This window comes from Mixophyes fleayi, chromosome 7 (genome assembly GCF_038048845.1).
Source record: "Mixophyes fleayi isolate aMixFle1 chromosome 7, aMixFle1.hap1, whole genome shotgun sequence".
NCBI lineage: Eukaryota > Metazoa > Chordata > Amphibia > Anura > Limnodynastidae > Mixophyes > Mixophyes fleayi.
In genome coordinates this window covers 137,866,440-137,877,709 of record NC_134408.1, presented here as the reverse complement: position 1 = coordinate 137,877,709, position 11,270 = coordinate 137,866,440, and the positions used below count along the sequence as shown (strand labels likewise).

Genomic DNA, 11,270 nt, shown 5'->3' with positions numbered 1-11,270 from the left:
GGGGCTAATGGGGGGGTGTCACTGTCCTGGCGAGGGGGCTAATGGGGGGGTGTCACTGTCCTGGCGAGGGGGCTAATGGGGGGGTGTCACTGACCTGGCGAGGGGGCTAATGGGGGGGTGTCACTGACCTGGCGAGGGGGCTAATGGGGGGGTGTCACTGACCTGGCGAGGGGGCTAATGGGGGGGTGTCACTGACCTGGCGAGGGGGCTAATGGGGGGGTGTCACTGACCTGGCGAGGGGGCTAATGGGGGGGGGTGTCACTGTCCTGGCAAGAGAGCTTATGGGGGGGTGTCACTGTCCTGGCGAGGGGGCTAATGGGGGGGTGTCACTGTCCTGGCGAGGGGGCTAATGGGGGGGGGTGTCACTGTCCTGGCGAGGGGGCTAATGGGGGGGGTGTCACTGTCCTGGCGAGAGGGCTTATGGGGGGGTGTCACTGGCCTGGCGAGGGAGCGAATGGGGGGGTGGTGCCACTGTCCTGGCGAGGGAGCCAAAGGGTGGGGTGGTGCCACTGTCCTGGCGAGGGACCCAAAGGGTGGGGGTGGGGGATAGGTGCCACTGTCCTGGCGAGGGAGCCGAAGGGTGGGGGTGGGGGATAGGTGCTACTGTCCTGGCGAGGGAGCCGAAGGGTGGGGGGGGGGGGGATAGGTGCCACTGTCCTGGCGTGGGAGCCGAAGGGTGGGGGGGGGGGGAATAGGTGCCACTGTCCTGGCGAGGGAGCCGAAGGGTGGGGGGGAATAGGTGCCACTGTCCTGGAGAGGGAGCCGACTGGGGGGGATAGGTGCCACTGTCCTGGCGAGGGAGTTGATGGGATGGGGGGATGGGGGGAGGGGGGGAGGGAGGGTGTCTCAGCTCTGGTGTGCGAGCTGATGGGAGTGGTCATCTGAAGGGGTAGATAGCTTAGCTTGGAGTCCCTACACTAGCAGGAGCCAGAGAAGTTATTGAGCATGTGGTCACAAAACTGGGTAAGAAACTAACTGAACAAGTTACTATAAGTGTAGAGGGCTCTGATGGGTCACCTGTCCTTACTGGGGAGGGCTTCTGTAGTGGGGGAGGTGTTACTGACTCTGTCACTGAGATTTATCAGAGATCTGGAGAATACTGCTCTTGTCACTGGGACTGATCGTTCTTGCCCCTGTGCATTGCTCCTTCTGGCCAGTTGGGGACACTTATAGCTCACTCTGGATTAGTTTTGAGAGGAGGGAATGTGGGGTGAACTGGGAGGTTGGGGTCCATGGTTGTAGCAAAGAGGAGGGTGGCAGTTCTGAAATCATTGTCTGAATGAAGGAAGCAACAGTTCTGCGTTCACTTTCCAGCTGGGGAAACAAAACACTTAGGGCTAGATTTACTAAACTGCGGGTTTGAAAAAGTGGGGATGTTGCCTATAGCAACCAATCAGATTCTAGCTGTCATTTTGTAGAAAGTACTAAATAAATGAAAGCTAGAATCTGATTGGTTGCTATAGGCAACATCCCCACTTTTTCAAACCCGCAGCTTAGTAAATCTAGCCCTTAGCCTAGGGAGGACACTAAACCAAACAGGAGATGTAATTGACGGGGCACTAGCCTGACCTGGTGTGGTTAGCAGGCAGCCACTGGTCTATAGGGTGCCTGAAAGCTGTCCAGAGGTTGCCAGCATGAATAGCGGAGTGAGAGAGAATAGTTCAGTAGAAGCCAGGCATAATTATATATAAATGCATGCATGGTGTATACGTCTTGAAGTATTGGTACATAGGTGTTAAAAGCATCATATTCTACAGTTATACAGATATTTCCTAGAAGTGAAATTTTCCTATTTAGATTGTAAATATTCAGTGACATCTTTGAACTTGTTAATGAATACCAGAAAATGCAAATTTGTGCAGTGCTGTTTTTATGATGGATGTTCTTGTCTAGTTTGGGATATACAGCGGTGCTAAGAAGTTTGTAAACACTTTAGAATTTTCTGAAATTTTGAATAAATGTGCCCAGATCTTCATTAAAGTCATAAAAAAGAAAAAGAACCCAAATAATCAATTCACGCAAAAAAAACAATATATACATTTTCATAAATGTTTTTGATCAAAATGATCCAACTTATATTTCTTAAGAAAAAGTATGTGAACCTATGATTTCAGTAATTAATGTGACCCTTCCTTGAACAGCAATAACTTCAATAGAATACAGCAATTGTTAATTATTCCAGCACATGGGCCTGGAGGATTTTTGGCCTGTTTCTGCCTTACAGAACTGCTTCAACTCATAGATGTTGGTGGGCTTTCTTACATGAACACCTCACTTCAGGTCCTGCCACAATATCAGAATTGGATTAAGGTCTGGACTTTGACTCGGCCATTCCAAAACGCCACAAAATTTTCTGCTTTAACCATTTATTTTTTTTATATAGACTGACTTGTGTGTTTATGATTGATGTCTTGCTGCAAAACCCACCTTCTGCTGAGTTTCAGTTCAAGGACGGATACCCTGACATTCTCCTGTAGAATTTGCTGGTAAAATTCAGAATTTCTAGTTCCATCAATGATGACAAACCGTCCTGGTTTTGTTTTTTGTTGGATGACCCCTTCTGAGGAGAGTAGCAATGCTGTTGAATTTCCCTCTTTTGCATACTATCTACCTGACAGTGGATTGGTGAAGCCCAAAGTCTTTAGAATTCGTTTTCTAACACTTTCCAGCCTGATGAGCATAGACCACTTTTTCTGAGGTCCTCAGGAATCTCCTTTCATCAAGACATGGCATGTGTTCACAAACATGTATGTCAAAGACATGTCTTTAGTAGCAAAGACAGGTTTGTTTTTGTTTTTTTTAAATAGGGCAGGGCCACCCAAATTTGCACCTGCTGGGATCTCATTAATTGACACTCCTGACTCAAATTATCCCCCTAACTTAACTGATCATTTTAGAGGTTCACATGTTTTTCCAACAAAGAAATTTACCGTTGGATCATTTTAATCAATAAATTAATTACAAAGTATATTGTTTTGTGTTGTTTATCTATTTTTGACTTAGATGGAATTCATTTTGCCTTAGGGTCTTGACTCAAGCTGCTGTTAATGATTTACGGTTTGTGAAGTGTCATCCAATTACCATGGCAACCACAGTCATATACGTGATGTTTAGAGGCTTTGGGACAGGAAATCTAATGTTCAGTTCAACTGGACTGCAATCGAACACGCTCCTCTATTGACAAGTGCTGCTAATATGTAAATAGTGCAATTTCATCAATTTTTGGTGAATGTTTAACAGGAAACAAAACACAACAAAAATAAGGATCAACTGATACAAGCTAGATGTGTACAAGTCTTGATTGAAATATATCGGTGATACACTACAGGGGCCGGATAGTGCGGTTCTCTAATCTTCAAAAGGACCGTACATTACCTTTAAACTCAGTAATAAGTTAAAACATTTAAAAGCATTTAATCAAAAAGAGACACTTCTCTGTACTAACATAAGCAGGCTGTTTAAACAAGTGTTACAATATATAACAAACAAATCTGTCAATAAAGTAGGAGTGGCGTGTGAAGGCTCGGAGGGTCTCTTGACCTTCAATGAACTAGATAAACAGCATTGGTTGTTTTGTCTTTTTGTTTTTTGGTGTGTTTTGTTTTTTGTTTTCACAAGATTGATCTGGCAATTGCCCAATGTGAGTTTAGAATTTTAATCCTAATGAACCATTGCATTATTGGAATGCTAGTGGGCGCAGCTTTTAGCTAATATCTAGGAAAGTGAATGTTATAACAGTAATTTGCGATATTTCCTGGTAAAATACAATATTTAAACTGAATACAGCATTTTTGGTGCAAATTAAATAATGTACTAAAAATAACCTTTTTTCTTTTTTTTTTTTAAATCTCCAGACTGATTATTTTCCATCAGATTTGTGGAAATTGCTTTATTACTAAAAGACCTTGAAGAGTCACTGGAAACTATAGTGTCCCGTGACTCTTTATAATTACATTTTTGTGGTTATGTAATTACATTTTTTCAGCACTAATGTGAAAACTGATGTGAACTATCTATTAATAACAGCTATAGAAACTACTATCAAAGCCCATTCAGCATTGGATGGCCTATTTCAAGTCACTTCATGTCTCATGTCATCTACCTTAGCCTGCCTGTCATTAGGGTAGGTCTGGCCAACCTGTGGCTCTCCAGGTGTTGTCAAACTAAAAGTGCCAGCATACCTTGCCAGCGATTGGCTGGCTGTCTACTGGCAAAGCATGCTGGGGCTTGTAGTTTGACTGCACCTGGAGAGCCACAGATTGGCCAGGGCTTCACTAAGTAATCTCTGATGTCACCGTACTGCTTCCTTATTCCGCCATGATTGGTGGTCCATGACTACAAAATAGAGAATCAGAAATGTGTACAGTGATGTGTGTGTACACTAGGTGCCTGTGTACTATGCATGTTGGTTTCTGACAAATGTGTTCTAGTGCAGATGGATTAATCTCTCCCTGTATCGTATTATATGAAAGTTGTGTGTATTTACTGTAGCTAGAAGTCAATTCCGTTGCGGAACCATGAATGTCCCACTTGCCTTAAGGTGCAAGATCAGTGAATTGTAATTGTAGATTTCATCCCATATGTTTTTATATAATTGGAGACAACATTGTATGAAACGGTCAACGCTCAAAGTGTAGGATCTTACCAAATGTAATAATGATTTCAACACACAAGTATAATGACAAAACCTATACATTCATTGGTATGGCTCACCGTAGGCTAACAACTAGCCACTAACATGTCCATATTTAAATAAAATAATAATTAAAATACTAGCGCTGTTCATGTAATGTTACAGAAATGCTGCAGAGTAGGAAATCTGGTGATAAGTGGTCAGAAATTTTGGGTATACAGACGTGAGGACCGTTTCATGGAGTACAAAGACACATGGAGTGTAGACAAGGGTTTAATTCAAGGATTTGAACCACGTGACATGAAGCTTCTGTAGGAGCTGGCAGGTCGATGGACAAGTGTCTTATACCAGGACCAGAGATACGTTTCCTGTCTAGGCAAATATTACTTATGTATCAGGTTCTCGCAGTTCTATATTTTGGTTGAAACCATCTACCTTTAAGATTTATTTGGAGTGCATTTATCATAATGTTACGTATAAAAAAAAAAAAAAAAAAGTTTAAAGTGTTTCTTATTTTTCAAGAGCTAAAGTTATGGCTTAGGCTACAACCATGGACAATTACAAACGCAAAACGAAACAAAGCAACAAAATGACTGTTTATGTGTTAGAGCAGAGCTGATCCACGTTTCATGGGGTTAGGTCCATATATTCCACATACATTTCAGCCAGATCATATAAAAAATAAATGCCAGCAAAACACAGTGTGATTAGTTCAAACAATATAACTGTTTAAAACTATTGTGTTCAATGTAAATGCTGCAGGAGAATGAGCGAGCTGTCCTGAAAGGCACCCTGAACACTAAGCAGAAATATGAAGCAGTCGTGTAAATGACATGTTTTATAGTCCTATTATTTATCTCTTTTGTTTATCTTTCTTCTTTTAAAGCACTTGTCATTTTTCTCAGACAATATAGTAGCATTTTACAATGCAGGTTCCAGATCCTTTCTGAGATCAGTTAGTTTACACACCAGAGCTAGAAGCTGCCATGAGTGAATGAATATGTGTATTTTGAACTTGTATTTTAAGACTTCGACAGGACTGGCATTAAAGTCCATCCAGGACTATCAAATATTAATGAAAACATATATTGCCCATCTGGCTGAAACATGGTCAGTTAAATTGACTTCAGGCCTAAAAATGGTGACACAAATTGACTAATCCAGCAGAGAAGGCTTCTCTATCTATTACCAGACATTAAGCTACTTCTGTGACGTTATTTCATTATCATTTATGTAGTGCCGCCAATTTCACAGCGCTGTACAGAGAATATTTGTCATTCACATCAGTCCCTGCCCCCATTGGAGCTTACAGTCTAAATTCACTAGTACATGCTGTAGTGTTAGTTTTTGCCAATTAACCTACCAGCATGTTTTTGGAGTGTGGGAGGAAATCGGAGTACATACATACTTCACACAGATAAGGCTATGATTGGAAATTGAACTCATAATCCCAGTACTGTGGGGCAGAAGCGCTAACCACTAAACCACTGTGGTTTCAGAAGTTTCCCACACACATTAGAGAAAAGACACTTACTGTACCACATCCTTGGGGTTACGGGACAGTGTAGAATACGTATCATGCCAGAGATACAATTCTTCCCAAATGTGTAATCTGTAAGAAGTTGTAACTTGGAGAACATGTTGGTGTAGAAAAGGGGTGTTCTGAAGGTAATGTTTATAGCAAGCCTGTCCAACCTGCGGCCCTCCAGATGTTTGTGAAACTACAAGCCCCAGCATGCATTGCTGGTAGACAACTAGTTGATAGCTGGAAGGGCATGCTGGGACTTGTAGTTTCACAACACCTGGAGGGCCGCAGGTTGGACAAGCCTGGTTTATAGTATAGTATTGAAAGGGGTGCTCCCCAGTGACGTCGGAGAGCATCTATATACCAGGGCAAAAGCTGGGAATATGAAATCCTACCAATTATAGGGAGAGATTGAAATTTCATGTGAAGTGATTGCTACAAAATGAGCAAGAGTTGCTGGATATCCAGCTTATCTATTCACAAGGAGCTCGTGGTGTCATTATTTGACTATTAATTCCTTATGTGATGTCGCTGGTTCCTAGTGATTGGATAGGCTGGATTCTAGTGAATATTGCCTCCACTGCGTGACAAGGCAGAGGCTATAGGTTGGAATTCAAAACTAGGGTCTCCATGGAGCTCTTGGCTTGGATAGTGACTTGTGTCACCTGCAATACATTTTGATTTGTTATTTTCGACTCATCCTTTTTTCTTTTCTCCACTTTATTCTGCATGCGATTTGCCACATATCACATCTCCCATTGAAGTCAGTGAGTGCGCTCCAACAAAGATGCTGCAAGCTAGGTCATGCCCTGATTGTAGTTTAATAAAGCAACAATCCGTAAGCAGAAAATACAACTTGTCACTATCAGGTTTTTTTTATACGCATAGCGCTTGATTACTACTTTTATAAACTGTGTACGTTCTACTAATAAACTAAGCATTCATCGTTATTAAGCTCACAATTTCCTATGTCACTTATTATTAAGAGTATTATGATTGGTTTGTAAGATGCCACAGTGCTGGACAGTGAAGGTGACATACTAAGTGGACAAAATAAATGCAGATATGAAAACAAAGGTTTGGGAGGGTTTCATTGAAAAGGGGCTCAGCTGAAATGAGGCGTGAGTGTGGCTCAGTAGGTGGGAGTAGGGTTAGCTCTAATATATAGAGATGGGGTTTCAGAGGGCTTTCAACGTTTTGAATGCTGTGGGAGAGTCTAATCGGGTGTGGTGGGGAATTCCTGAAGTGGGTATTGGCAAGGCGCACACAAGTCCTATAGGCCGGATTGAGAGGTGGTTAACAGAGGTAGGTCTAAAGCTGGGTACACACTACACGGTTTTCATCCAATAATCGGCTCAATCAGCCGACATACGGCCGCTCGTTCAAAAGTCGGGTCAGTGTGTGCAGTGACACGATGGTCGAAAGTATGCCCAAATGGACGATTATCGCCTCATTTGGTTGGTCGTACCGTTTAATATTTTCGTTCCAATCTCGTTTCTGTTGTGCAGTGTGTATAAACTTCTGACCGATCCACAACAGTGAGTTCGAAATTACAGTCATTGCTCACGACAACACGGCTGTAAAAAGTCGCTAAAGGGACATCTGCTCTTCCCTTTATCGTCCTAAACAAGGCTAGAGTGTATGCAGTCCATGGACCGAGCGATCGGAACATCGGTCGTATGTAAAATCGCTCGGCATAAAAAGTTGGTGGAAAATTCTGTAGTGTGTACCCAGCTTACGAGGGGGGAGTGTTTTGAGATGAGATTTCCAATGTATGAAGGGGTAGAGTTATGGACGGCCTTGTAGGTAAATGTAATTGTTTTCTGGAGGACACAGGAAGCCAATGTAGGGATTATAAATAAAATAACAGGAGGGCGCCCTCTAATTTCCAAATATATTAAAGTTGCTGCACTGCTGTGACTGAAAGTACAAAACACAATTAAAATGCAGGTGCACACTCTTAGCACTAAGACCATATTTATACATAATTAGAGACAAATCTATGTTAAACTCTGCAGTAGTATAAACTCTGTAATATAACTTAGAATAAAAGTGAGGTTCCAAGTACACATTTTGATCAAACTATAATGTATACACACAAAACAAGTGAAACAATACTTTCATTAAGAGGCAAACTGAACCATTGGTTTTAAAGCTGATGTAATGTATTAATTTAGCTTCCAACTGGTAAAATTGTGCCAATATAATCAATATAAGACACAAAGCTCAGATAGCATGTACATTATGCTAACTGGTCATAGCTCATGTATGGATATGCACCAGTCTGTACAGAACATTTAGAAGACTACAGTACATGCCTGTTTCTCCAGCTTTTGTACTGCCCTAGAGATTCAAGATAAAGAGGCCGGGCACAGGCTGGTGAATGGCGTGATGTAGAGCACAAGCTGGTGAATGGCGTGATGTAGAGCACAGGCTGGTGAATGCTGTGATACAGGGCACAGGCTGGGGAATGCCATGATGCAGGGCACATGCTGGTGAATGCTGTGATGCAGAGCACAGAGTGATGAATGCCGTGATGCAGGGCACAGGCTGGTGAATGGCATGATGCAGGATACAGGCTGGTGTCATGCAGGGCACAGGCTAGTGAATGGCGTGATGCAGGGCACAGGCTGGTGAATGGCGTGATACAGGGCACAGGCTGGTGAATGGTGTGATACAGGATATAGACTGGTGAATGGCGTAATGCAGGCTATAGGCTGGTGAATGCATAATGCAGGGCACAGGCTGGAGAATGGTGTGATGCAGGCTATATGCTGGTGAATGGCGTGATGTAGAGCACAGAGTGATGCAGGGCACAGGCTGGTGAATGGCGTGATGCAGGCTATAGGCTGGTGAATAGCGTGATGCAGGATACAGGCTGGTGTAATGCAGGGCACAGGCTGGTGAATGGCGTGATGCAGGCTATAGGCTGGTGAATGGCGTGATGCAAGATACAGGCTGGTGAATTGCGTGATGCAGGCTATAGGCTGGTGAATAGCGTGATGCAGGGCACAGGCTGGTGAATGGCGTGATGTATAATTTTTGGGTAATTTTGTTCTTGTGGGGTTTGAAGTCATCTATTGATCTCGTTTTGAACATGTGACCTATTTTTCTACAAACATTCCTGTTATAAAACCCTTTATGGATGGTATATTTCCATGTCTGCCTCAGGGCCTGTTTTCCTTTGCTGTTTTGTTCTTTGGTTGACCTCTATCACTGCTGCTGGTGTTGTCCTACAGGAATAACTTGCGGGAAAATATCTGGTTGTCTTTCTTGTGCACATATGTCATCCTTGTAGTAACCTCATCATAACCTAATAGGCCATATCTCTGCAGCCACCAGCTTTCTTTCTCACTTCTACATAGAAGCGATGGGTTCCTCTGGAACAGTGATTACAACTTCTCTTTAGTTCTGCTGGGATCCCAAGTGACGATGTACCATCTACTAGTGGTGGATTCTAATAGATTGTATTACATGTTTGACAATCAGGGGCCTCCAAAAGCAGATTTGTGAACCCCTTCCGCCCTTGGGGTCCTAAACCACAAGCTGTGCTCTTATATTTAAGAAAATAGATTCTAGGCTTTGTGTCCACCTTAATGTGTATTACACTGGGAAATATTACCAACCACCTTAACCTTTGTTTTCACTTTTATATAAAATAGTAATGACTTTGGTCATGTGATTATTCTATGCTGCTTTTTCATGTTAGTCTGGCTGTGTTTCATGCTTACATTTATAGCTTGTTTGTGATTGTTGGTGGGGGGTAATAATGTAGTGAAGAGCTCCTATATATGTAAAATCTTCAACTGACCATATGATATTGTTTTAGAAAGCGATGAGTTAGTACCTTATGGGAATACTTATTGTCTGTGCGTCTAAGTGTGATATGTTATAAATATAAACATGCATTTAAGTGCATTAAATATGTTATATGTTTTGTTATAGTTCATGCTTTGTATGTGTTAGACACTGGTGATATAAAGAGGATGTATATATATATTTATTGTGTGTGTACCTATACATATATGTTTGGGGAGGGTGTGTATATATATATATATATATATATATATATATATATATATATATATATATATATATATATATATATATGCTATACATTGTATGTGTGTAATATATATATATATATATATATATATATATATATATATATATATAGATATATGTGTGTGTATATATATATATATATATATATATATATATATATATATATATATATATATATATATATATACACATACATATATCTATATATATATATATATAATGTATATATATATATATTACACACATACAATGTATATATACATATACATATATTGAGTGTGTGTGTGTATATGTATGTGTATATATATATATATATATACACACACACATATATCTATATCTATATATATATATATATATATATATATATTTGTGTGTATATATACACACACACTATATTAATATATACAATAAAAACGCAGAAAATATATATGTATAGATACACGCACATTATTTATAATATATATCTATATTATATTTCATGTGATGTGTATGTAGCAATTTGTGAATTAAATTCCAGGCTGTGTTGCGTCATGGCCGGCAACTATAACAATATTAAAGCTTCCCTGTTCAAAATACTTAACTATAACTATAATTTAATTGAGCTGTATTTACACGTGACCACAATACTTCCCTTCTTACGCCAGCCGACATACAATAATTAGAATGCAGTAACACCTAGGTTTGTGTAGTATAAACCTCACCATATCTACATGTTTATACTTAATAGCATCAGGATATTTTGTAACTCATACATTTGAAGTGTCTGCTTTTTACAGAAACATTAACTGCCCCCAACTGATTCTTTCTCAGTGCATATACACTTTAGAGCATGCGTAGACAACCTGCAATTCTCCAGCGATTGTGGAACTACAAGTGCCAGGAAAATAAATCTTAATCTTATTTCCATATTCAGGCTGCGTATTGCAATATTGGCCAGGGAAACCCTTATGTCTTCTCTGGTGAATATTGCAAGGTTACCATTAATATATGTAGTGTGTTATTAATACACATAAACAGTGAGATAGAAGCAGCGCTCTCGGCAGA

The 11,270-nt window shown here is 40.8% G+C and overlaps 1 protein-coding gene across 2 annotated transcripts in view; it reads left to right on the top strand.

Moving 5' to 3' along the window:
* Positions 1 to 11,270, top strand: part of MBD5 (methyl-CpG binding domain protein 5) — a 54,859-nt gene that overhangs the window by 1,164 nt on the left and 42,425 nt on the right. The window lies entirely within an intron of this gene.